Source organism: Rhinoraja longicauda, chromosome 3 (assembly GCF_053455715.1).
Source record: "Rhinoraja longicauda isolate Sanriku21f chromosome 3, sRhiLon1.1, whole genome shotgun sequence".
In the NCBI taxonomy this organism is placed as follows: Eukaryota; Metazoa; Chordata; class Chondrichthyes; order Rajiformes; family Arhynchobatidae; genus Rhinoraja; species Rhinoraja longicauda.
In genome coordinates, this window is record NC_135955.1 from 33,248,824 (window position 1) to 33,260,851 (window position 12,028).

Here is a 12,028-nt window from a genome sequence, read left to right on the forward strand (position 1 = left end):
ATTGCACACAGTTCAATAGTTTTACAGTGACATAAAGCAGGGAAACAGGCCCTTGGGCCTAACTTGTCCATGCTGACCATGATGTCCATCTGTGTTAGTTCCATTTGCCCACGTTTGATTCATATCTTTCTTAACCTTTTCCATCCATGTAATATATTTGAAATATTGTTACTCTACCTATCTCAACTACTTCTCCTGGCAGCTTGTTGCATATACATACCACCCTCTATGTGAAAAAGTTGCCCGTCAGGTTTCTATTAAATCCTTTCCCTCTCACCTTAAACCTATACCTGCTAGTTCTTGATTTCACTTCCCGAGAAAAATACTGTGTGCATTCACTCTACCTATTCTCTCATAATTGTACACACCCCTATAAGATTGCTTCTCAGTCGCCTAAGCTCAAAGGAATAAAGTCCCGGCCTGTCCAATCTCTTCCAAAAACAGTGCCTTGAGTCCATCATTTTAAATATTTTCTGCACTCTTTCCAGCTGATTGGCATATTTGACATATTTACTACAGCAGGAAAACTCAACTGAAACTCTAACACAATACTCAACACAAGTCTCCAAATGCAGCCTCACCGATATCTTGTATAAATACAATATAACATCCCAACTTCTATACTCAATGTCCTTAATGATGAAAGCTTGTGTGCCAAAGACTTCTTCGCCACCCTCTCTACCTGCAATGCCACTTTCAGATAATTATGTACTTGTCCTCTGTTGTACATAGACAAACGGTTCACTCTGAACGTCTTACCCTGGTTTTACTTCTCAAAATGCAACACCTTGCACTTTTCTGAATTAAATTATATTTACCATTCGTCAGCCCACTTACCTAGCTGATCCAGTTACAAACTATAATTCTGATGATCCTCTTCACTGTCTATTAACTGCTCTAATGTCACCTGCAAATTTATGACCCGTGCCTTGTACATTTCATGAAGTCATTGATTATAGATGACGAACAACAATGAGTTCAGCACCGACCTTTGAGGCACACCACTTGTCACAGGCCTCCAGTCCAAAACACAACCTACCACTATCAAGCCAATTATATATCCAATTAGCTTGCTCTCCCTGGATCACTTGTGACCTAACCTTCCAGGGTAGCCTTCCATGTGGAACCTTATCAAAGGCCTTGCAGAAGTCCAAATTACCTTTCCTAACATTGATTATTTTTGATCATGTGGAAATGTGACATGAATTTTGCAATGATGAACGGTCTGCAGAAACCCCCCAGAGATATTCCTGTAACCTTTAACCACTAATTGTGGCAAATATACACATGTGAGAAAAGAGTAGCTAAATTGGCTATCATGATGAAACCATTGCTGAGATCAAGAATGTCAACCTTTAATGTCGTCACTAATATTCAGTGCCAATCACTCTTGTTGGCCTTAGCATGCATACAGCTAACATCACTTTCAGTGAGCTAGAGCTGATTAAAGGCATGCCCAACCTTGTTGAAAGAGGAGGTGCTTTGTGGCTGAAGCGAGTGGTGGAAGTTATATCTGAAGCCTGTGCAGCACAGGGGAGATTGTTGGTCACCAAGATACTCTTCCGCTCTTCTGAAGAAGGGTTCCAACCCGAAACATCACCTATGTATTTTCTCCAGAGATGCAGCCGGACCCATTGAGTTACTCCACCATTTTCTCTATATTTTTGGTATAAACCAGCATCTACAGTTCCTTTTTATTACAAGGAGAAGAGAGGGGCTCTTTCCTCAGGTAACATACTGTCACACTAGGTAGAAAATGAACCAAGATCGAGCAGAGCAGGGCATGGATGTAATACTATGAAAAGTTTACATTCATGGTCAAAGTCGAAAAATATATTATCAAATCCCACCAGTTCCAAAACTGGTCAAACATACTGGTCTTTGCAGTGTACACTCTGTACACATACTGATAATCTCTTTCAATAAAGAGTGCAATCCAACATTTATATCTCGTTCATATGACACACATTTAACATCATACCAAGGTTGTTGCCATATCTCTCACTGGAACTAATCAGCCATCATAAACACCTCATTCAAACACATTGCAAGAAGCTCACTAATACATTTTCCTCTGTCTTGTCGGAAAAGGTGGCAAATAGAACACACGATGGACCAAATGGCTCATCACTCTTGCCAACTTGAAAGTCTTTGTACACTGTCCAGGAGGTTGGGGAGAGTCCAGCTCTAATCTTGGAATAATCCCAAACAATTACAGCATTTGTACTTAAAACCTGGCCACCCTGCCTGTGCTCTTGCTATTGCTGGTCAGGCAGGAAGCCCAGACTGCTACTTCTCATCTTCAGTGGAAGCAATCCCAAGCCCTTCATAAACCCAGAACCTATTGTTGTCATTCTCTAGGTCCATCTGCATTTATCTCCAGTAAAATTCACCATCCTTCCACAAACCAGGCTGCAAATGCTGAGAAATCTTACATGGAAACAGTTAAGAAACAGGAAGGCACACACTGAGGCATTGCACACAGGAGATTAGTTGGTGTTTGTGTTTAGTCATGCTTGGATGAACACGCTTTACCTGGAAGGTTTTTGTGCATTGAAGCATACAATAGTTTTATGGTCCAGTGGATGGTAAGCTGATCTGCAGATATGATAGGTGGGCTATGTCATAATATTTAAAGTATACACTCATGGAAAGGGCATCCTGGTGATGCTTTCAGCTTTCTTCCTTCTTTTTAGCTTCCTGCCATTGGCAATTAAGGGAGAAATTGAAAAGAAAAATGAGGTTGTTGAAGATGCGTCAACAACAAATTTGAAGGGTTTCGCCCTAAAACATCACCTATTCCTTTTCTCCAGAGATGCTGCCTGACCCGCTGAGTTACTCCAGTATTTTACGTAGATATTCAATATACATGAATTTGGAGACACGCTTTAATGTTTTCCACAAGTTATCTTCTGTGCAGTTCAATTAGTGAAAGGACTCTTCAATGAAACTACTGGATGTCTGAATGCAGTTCCAGTAATAGCATGGCTCTCAGTATTTGAACATTGCCCTTTTGTATATGGAATAGCAGCTAGATTAACAAATATGAATTTGTCCCCAGCTTGCCCACTTGTTCTGACAAGATGAATGAGCCACCGCCCCCCCCCCCCCTCCTCCCCTCTACCGCCGAAACACCCCCACCTCTGCCACCGCATCTGACATTTCAGCTTCATCTGAATGGTCACTCAGTGAAAGCCCTTGAATTCCTCCATACCCTTGTATTACTATTACCATACGACTATTTCAACATGAGATGGGTACAGCCTCTTTGCACATGTGCTGATCCTGCCTGTGGTTCTGACAAGACAGAAAAATATATACATACAGCCTTCATTATGTACCACCATGCTGCAGTTGTATGCTGCAGGCAGTGACGATCTGTGATGTTCAACACACTTGGAAGCAGTATGTGACAGATCTTGTGAGTGCCACTTTTATGTAGTAAATTTCCTTGAAAGATCCAAGCTGTAAAGGTCTCCTGCTGAAAGAACCTTCTCCCATTTCTTCTTCATCTTCAAGCAGCTATCTCTGCTTATGGGCTCTCTCCTTATTCTGTGTGGCACAATACATCCAATTGAACAGTCACCAAAGCAATAGATTTAAACTCAGGCATAAGTATAACTTCAGCCACAACTCAATCTGAACTCTGAAATGTCACAGTCATCTCCAAAAACAAGTCTCCTTCCAATCAATCACCAATTCCAATCAATGCAGACCCTCGGCATAGGAGCACTGCAAGGCTGCATATTCTCCCCTCTCCTTTACTCTCTCGACATCAATAGACAATAGACAATAGACAATAGGTGCAGGAGTAGGCCATTCAGCCCTTCGAGCCAGCACCGCCATTCAATGCGATCATGGCTGATCACTCTCAATCAGTAATCAATCAATCAATCAATGACTGCACCTCCACAGACACCTCTGTCAAGCTCCTCAAGTTTGCGGATGACACTACCCTGATTGGACTGATCCAGGATGGGGAGGAATCAGCCTACAGATGGGAAGTGACACAGCTGGCATCCTGGTGCCATCGCAACAACCTGGAGCTCAATGCTCTCAAGACAGTGGAACTAATTGTAGACTTTCAAAAAGATCCCCCTACCCTCCCCCACTCACCGTCAACAACACCTTAGTCACATCTGTGGAGTCCTTTAAGTTCCTTGGAACCATCATCTCCAGGGAACTTAAATGGGGGGCCACCATCGACTCCACAGTCAAAAAGGCCCAATAGAGGATGTACTTCCTGCGGCAACTGAATAATCACAATCTGCCACAGGCAACGATGGTCCAATTCTATACTGCTATCATTGAGTCTGTCCTCACCTTCTCCATCATGGTCTGGTTTGGCTCAGCCACCAAGCGCGACATCCGGAGGCTGCAACGGATCGTTCACACAGCTAAGAAGGTTGTTGGCTGCAACCTTCCCTCCATTGACGAACTGTACACTTCAAGGGCCAGGAAGTGAGCGGGCAAGATCATCTCTGACCCCTCTCACTCTGGCCACAAACTCTTTGAAGCACTTTTCTCCGGAAGGCGACTCCGGATTGTCAAAGCAGCCACAGCCAGACATAAAAACAGCTTTTTTTCCATAAGTGATAGTTCTACTCAATAACCAAAGTCTGTAGTCTCTTTTTTTGCTCTGGTTTATTTTCACCCACATGTTTAGACCGTGATGGTGTATCATTATTGATTTGATGTGTTTATGCTTTATTCTTAATTGTTAACTGTATGTTTGTGTTGTCATTTGTGAGCGGAGCACCAAGGCACATTCCTTGTATATGCACATACTTGGCCAATAAACTTATTCATTCATTCATTCATTCATTCATTCAAATGTTTACAAAATAATAAAGAAAAACGCTGGAAATTCTCAGCAGCCTAAGTTTCATCTGCGGGAAGAGAAACAGAGTTCACAATTCCGATTGAAGGCTCTTTGTCAGAACTGGGAAGGAGAAAAAGGAAGCTTGCACAGATGCAGGGAGGGAGGGAAATATAGTGCTGTAAGTTTTGAAGAGGGTAGATTAGATCATGAGACGGAGTGCAATAGTCAAACCCTGCTGAATATTTACAGCACTTTCTGCTTTTATTTCACATTTTGTGGGTTTGGTGATCGAATATCTTTGTCCTGAAACTTTAATTCTGTTTCTCTGTACACAGATGCAGTCTAACCCACTGAGTATTTTCAACATCTGTTTTTATAATGAACTTGCAGGGCAGAGGGATCTAGGAGTACAGGTTCATAGTTCGTTGAAAGTGACATCATAGGTCGATCGGGTGGTCAAGAAGGCTTCTGGTACATGGGGTTTCATCAGTCAGGCTACTGAGTCTAGAAGCTTGGATGTTATGTTACAGATGTACAAGATGTTGGTTAAGTCACATTTCGAGTATTGTGTTCAGTTTTGTCACCGTGCTAGAGGAAGGATGTTGTTAAGCTTGAAAGAGTGCAAAGAAAATTTACAAGGATGATGCCAGACTTGAGGGCCTGAGCTAAAGGGACTGTTTGAGCAAACTAGGACTTTATTCCTTGGAGCGCTGGACACTGTGGGCTGGTCTTACAGAAGCACATGAGATCATGAGGGTAATAGATAGGGTGATTAGGAAAGGGTTAGAGAGACATGGGCCAAACAAAGATAAGTTGATCTAGTGTAGATGGGGTATCTTGGTTGGCATGGGAAAGTTGGGCTGAAGAGCCTGTTTCCAACCTGTATGACTCTATAACCTCATTTATAGCACCTGCAGTTTTCACGACAGTGTAGGCAGCATAGGTGGGTGAGGAATGGAGGCAGGATTGGGTGTTGATGTGATTCATCCAGAAGAAAAATGCTGGGTTATTCATGCACGCATATGAGTTGGAATCAGACATCCCACTGCACTCTAATCCACCTACCCCTCACACTTCCATCATAGCCAAATATCTTGGGCAATGTGAATCACAGTCAAAATGTAGATGTGCGCATTGGCAGAAATTCACAGCACAACACTGGTCAGCACAGTGCTTAGTTTTATGAACAAAGCTCTAGCTCTAATGAAAGGTAATGAGAACAGCCAGTTATCCCATTGGAAGAGACGCAGCAGCAATTGAGTGACAAGAAATTTGGTACAGATTAATTTTACTTGAATTTGCTCCATTTTACGCTGGTTAAAACAACTCTCAGAGAAAACACCCACAAGCATAACGTCAATAATAAGGCAAACACTGTGAGTTGATCAGTGCAAGCTATTACCTCAGTTGGGAATGGGGTTTCAACTCAGTTTGGTCTTTTAGACGGTCTTTCAGAATGTGGGCTTTTTCAGCTGACAGGCAGTCAACGATTAAAGAGGAAATCAGTTTATTCAATGTGAAGCAAGCTTCAACTGCTGGTTCATAACAACTGAACCTTTCAGTGGCTTTTCTTGTCTCAAAGCTTCTTTGATCTGGAGATGATTTTCTGGATTTTTGACAGGTATATTTATCACTACAGAGATCAAATTTATTAATATGAGTATTTCTCCTTCTACACAGAAAACACAGCTGCAAGGACAGAAATGAGACAAGGTCAGTTACAAAAACCTATATTTATTTACACAGTAACATCCATGGATGCAAGAACTCCAGCCAAAGGAAGTTCAAGGAGACCAATGTTTGGAGATTCCTTGGGTGTGCAGTTGCTTGATGGTGGGAAGATGTTCAGTGCCCATGAACGATAATTAATATAACTTAGCAACATGTTTTATTCAGTTTCTCTTTTCTTCATTAATTTTTATAACTAAATGTGAATAAATAGACTTTAATAACTGACCTTGCCTTGCTTCTGTCCTTGCAGCTGTATTTTCTTTATCGAGGAGGAATACCCATATTAATACATTTGATCTAGGTTGTGATTTTGTTTGGTGTTGGCATCAGTTTATTACAATAAAGGGGATCCAAGAAACAGTGAAAACATTTGTTTGCATAATATCCAGTCAAATCATACCTAACATGAATATAATCAAGCTATTTGACAAGAGCAACAGGTAGTGCAAAGAGCAAAATACCAGAGTGCAGAATATAGTGTTATGGCTTTGTTGTGTTACAGTTACAGAGAAAGTGCAAATTTAAAAAAGTGCAGGGGCTGCGATGAGGTATGTTGGGGGATCAGGATTTTGTTGATGAGAGGACTGTTCAGTAATCGGTTGACACCAGAGAAGAAGCTGTTCCTGAATCCAGTGGTATGTGCTTTCAAGCTACTCCATCTTCTGCTCGATGGAAGAAGAGGGAATGACTGGGGTGTAAAGTCCTTGATTTTGTTGGCTGCTTTCCTGAGGCAGTGTGGTGTAGATGGTATCTATAGTGTAGGGGGCGGGGGGGGGGGGGGGGGGGGTGCGGGAGGGAGGGAGTTGGGAAGTATTGTGTGATAGAATGGGCTACATCCACAACTCTCTGCAATGTCTTGCAGTCTTGGGAAGAGCTGTTGCCAAACCAAGCTGTGATGCGTGCATTTGCAAAGGTTGGTAAGAGGTAGTAATTTCACAGGCTTTATTTGTTAATTTGCTGTCTTCTGAAATCAAATTTGTCAACACCTCCATCACAGGTAGTTTTCGTCAAGGTCACCACACCTCTGAGTTGTGTCTGAAGTTCATTCCAAGCTAACACAGAAGCTTTCATCCACTTGTGCAGGTACATCACACAAACTATTGATGAGACTGCACAGCTCAGTGCTGGCATGGACTCAATGGTGAATTGCCCCCCTTCTGTGCTGTAACAATTCCATGATTCAATCATTCTAAATTTATAGCATTTCTCTGAAATAGGCCACCAGTGCTTTGAAGGAACATGCCAATTATTTTCTTAACGCAGCACTCTAATGTCCAAGGGATTATTTATGGCATCCACCATGCTACTCTCGGCATTTCCACTTAATCCCATGATATTTATTGAACACAAGAATCTGAACTTTCCCAATGTCACCAGCGACTGGCAATGCAAGAAGGCTGATTTTACTTCTTAACAGAAGCACCTGCCAGTCCTGCGTCTAATTCACAGATGGAATTCCAGCAAATTTTAACTGCTTACTTTCTTTGAATAATATCCATTGGCTGTTGGTCCATGTTGGATGGAAATCTTTGTAAATTCATTACACTAACCTTATGCTGCTTGTCAGTGCTTTGTCAGTGGCAGGAGAAAATACGATTGATAGTTCATGACTGTTCACAGGGCACAAGATGGCTAGATAGTGATGATCATGCACAGGAATAGAGATGGCCATATAGGTTTACCGCTGGTGTTCTGGTTTCCTCCCATATTCCCAAGGTGTGCAGATTGTCAACTTAATGAACTACTGTAAATTGCCCCTTGTGTGCAGGTAAATGATAAAAGCTGGATTAGTTAATGAGAATGTGGAGAGAATTTATAAAAAGGATCAATGTAGCATTAGTGTCAAAGGAAGGTTGATGGTCGGTGTTGATTAATTAGACCAAAGGGCCTGTTGTCATTTATCACTCTTTGGATCTATGACTGCATGATCCTGGATGTAGGCGTACAAAGTCACACTGGACCTGAAACTGGTGTAACTGCGTCCAATTTTGCTGTGGCAGGCACATTCTTCCCCATTTCAGATGCTCAGGGTGAGTGAAATATCTATTGCCCTAATTGCCAATGCTTTCATCCAGCATTGATTCAAGGACATCCTTGCTCCTGAATAACATGATTACAGGTTCAATTCTCTTCCTGAGACTTAATATTAAAAATCCAGAACTGAGTGATATCTGTGGCACTGAGGAAGTGCTGCACTGGTGGTGATATCCTTTGGATGAGGTGTTAAATTTAATAATTCCCCACTTTTTCCAGTGAGATTATCAGGTCCCATACCATTATTTTCAAGAAGAGCAGGGTATTTATCTCCCTGGCTAATATGTACCAACAATCCACATCATTAAAACTAGTGGGGTTTTTTCTCTCTGAAGGACATGCTTGTTGTCTGCAGATGAGGGATTGGCACAGTTGGGGCACAGGTAGTGCCATTAATCTTACTGATGAGGTTGGAAGAGTCTGTACATTAAGGATTGGCATAAGGTGGTGTCAATCAATTCTGGTGTTTATTTGACAGTAGTGCTGCCATTTTCCACAGTCACACTTCACCTAACATCATCTGTCACATGACAGAACAGGAAGGGTGTTGCCCCTTTCCCCACCACCTTCCCCCACTCTCCGCCTCTTGCCTCCATCAGCTGCTGATCAGTTTATGTTGAATGAATGAATGAATGAATGAATGAATGAATGAATGAATGAATGCTTTATGTCACATGTGACAAGTCACAGTGAAATTCTTTGCTTGCATATCCACGGTACGCAAATAGTCACCACATAAGGATGCTGACAAAGTTACGGTTGCCCCACGCCGGGTCCTCCATTGTTCCTTCCCCCAGCCGCAGTGTCCTCACTCCAAATGATCCATCCTCGTCCGTCGGTCGGTGTCATCGTCGACCGCCATACCGACCTCTCCACCATCGCTGCCGGGTCTTCTCCGAACATCTCCGTGGCGCAGACCCAGTCCCTAGCCATCGGCTCCGTTGATCCAGGCACCAATGGCCACAGACTCTGACGCCTCGCGGCACGCGGGCTCTGACCTCGGCCGCGGGCTCCGCCGACCCAGGCTCCATCACCCGCGTGCTCCGAACCACGGGGCCACCGGCCTCGCCATAATCGCCGGCCGCGAGCACCGACCCGTGGGGCCTCAGGCCTCAGCTACCCCGCGGCTGGCCGGGAGGCGCCTACAGCAGCGACTTATTGAATTGGCAATCTCTTGCTTGCTGAGAAGTCTACACTTCAGGAATGACATCCTTATGGAAAACAGGCACCTTTTTCTGTCCTGACTAGAACCTCAGCGTAGGACATGGCCAGTGATTGCGATTCTCCCCAGACTGGCAGATGTGGGATCGGAAATAATGTCACTGGTGGGAGGAGAAAAAATGGTGCTCTGTGGAATCACAGTCGTTCTGAGGTGATGGTTCCGTAATACTTGTAATCTGTTAGAGAACAAACTGTTGAACTGCTACAACACTGCGCATGGATCTTTGACCATAGAGTTCCAGAGCCAAAGCACTGCATCCTGAGCAGATGTTTGAAGGACAAAGATCGTCTGCATTCATCTAGAATTTGCAGAGACCAATACTCTTTTCTGGACTTCTCCAAACAGAAATGTCTAAGCTGGTTAAACTTCAACAAGGCTGCTCTTATTCAGATCTGTGACCTCCCTTAACCTCAAAGACAACATGTGTGGACAGCTATCACTGTTGGTCAAGCTTACAAAGGTTCTCATTCTACCAGCTTCAGGATTAATCCAGCATATTGTCAATGATCACTACTACATCCCAAAGTTTGCTGCTTCCTGCTGCATTTGGAAACTCATCCAAACTCTGTGCTTGAGGAGAGAAAGCTTCATCTACTTTTAATTCAGTCCAAAGGATGTTATACTACAAGCATATGAGAAAAGCCAGAATTGCAGGCTTCCCCTTACAGGCAGGTATGGTCTACCAAACTAAAGGGATTACACTCTGAGCAGATATCTCCTGAGCAATGTCCTGTCAGCAGCATCAGGCTTTGTACCCCAAAGTGACCCCTCTGTACAAAAATACACCTCTTCTCTGCTCATCTGTTACAGAACCATATCCAAGTTTCTCCTGGCGATTCTCTCCCTATTTAATGGCTCAGCTGCAGCCATCCCTGGAAATAGCACCACTCCATTCAAGCTCCTGCTCCTTGAGGACTGGATCAAGAAGTTGCAACTGCATAAAATGCAGTTGATTGTTGTAGAATTATTTTTGCAGCAAACACAAGCTAGAATCATCCGACTGCCAAACCCAACACTTTGTAAAGAATGCCACCAGCCTGCACTTTTCAGTAGAATTGCCATTTCATTACACACTGTCATGTCACAGAAAAAATCCCGAATTAAATGATGTCCCTGTTATCCCAGCAAGTGTGTATGATTGGTGCTGATGCAGAATTCTCTGTGCGCTGAGAATAACAAAGGATGGAAAATGGCCCAAATTACCCCAACATGTTCAAAGTGGAAAAGTTACTGATAGCAGACTTCACTCCAGAGATCTCTTGAAATCCGAGTAGCTCAGTAGTGAACATCTGTTCTTTTAAGCAGGTCAGTTGATTCTAGTTCCTGCAAAGAATTTGACATATTCATCAATCACTGCAGAATATCCAGGTGCTCAAGTAGCACCCTATTAAATGCAAATTAGCCCCAAACTCCAGTGCTTTATTGTTACACAACAACAGTTGTCCCTGAAATAAGTAAATTTCCTCTTTTTTGTTGCCACCTGTTACCTGGGTTGTACCTGGGACACATTTTGTAATCTCCAAGTTGATATTAAATTGCTGCATAAGGTAAGGTGCTGGTACTTTGATTTATGTTTGAGATCCATTTACAGAAACAAGTTGACTGTAATACTGGATGCAGGAGAGCTCCTCTTGTTTAGTTTAGTTTACAGATACAGTATGGTGACAGGCACCTTTGGCCCAGCAAATCCACACCAACCATCGATCAACCTTTCACACTAGTTTTATGTGACCCATTTTTGCATCCACTCACTACACTTTATAGGCTAATGATTCTGCAAACCTGCATGTATTTGGGATGTGGGAGGAAACTGAAGTACCCAGAGGAAACCCACGTGGTCACGTGTAGAACGTGCAAACTCCACACAGACAGCACCCTAGGTCAGGATCAAATCTGGGATTCTGGTGCTGTGAGGCAGCAGCTCCACTGGATGTGCACGGTGTCGCCCATTGGAGTCAGAGAGTTGTAGTGTCATACAGCACAGAAAATGGTCCTTCAGCCCATCTCATCTGTGACGACCAAGATGCCCCATCGAAGCTAGACCCATTTGCATGTGTTTGGCCCATATTCCTCTAAACCTTTCCTATCCAGCTACCTGTCCAAATATCTTTTAAATATTGTTGTAGCATCTACCTTAAATACCTCCTCTAGCAACCTATTCCATATACCCACCAAGTGAAAAGGTTGCACCTCAGGTTACTATTAAATCTTGCCTCTCT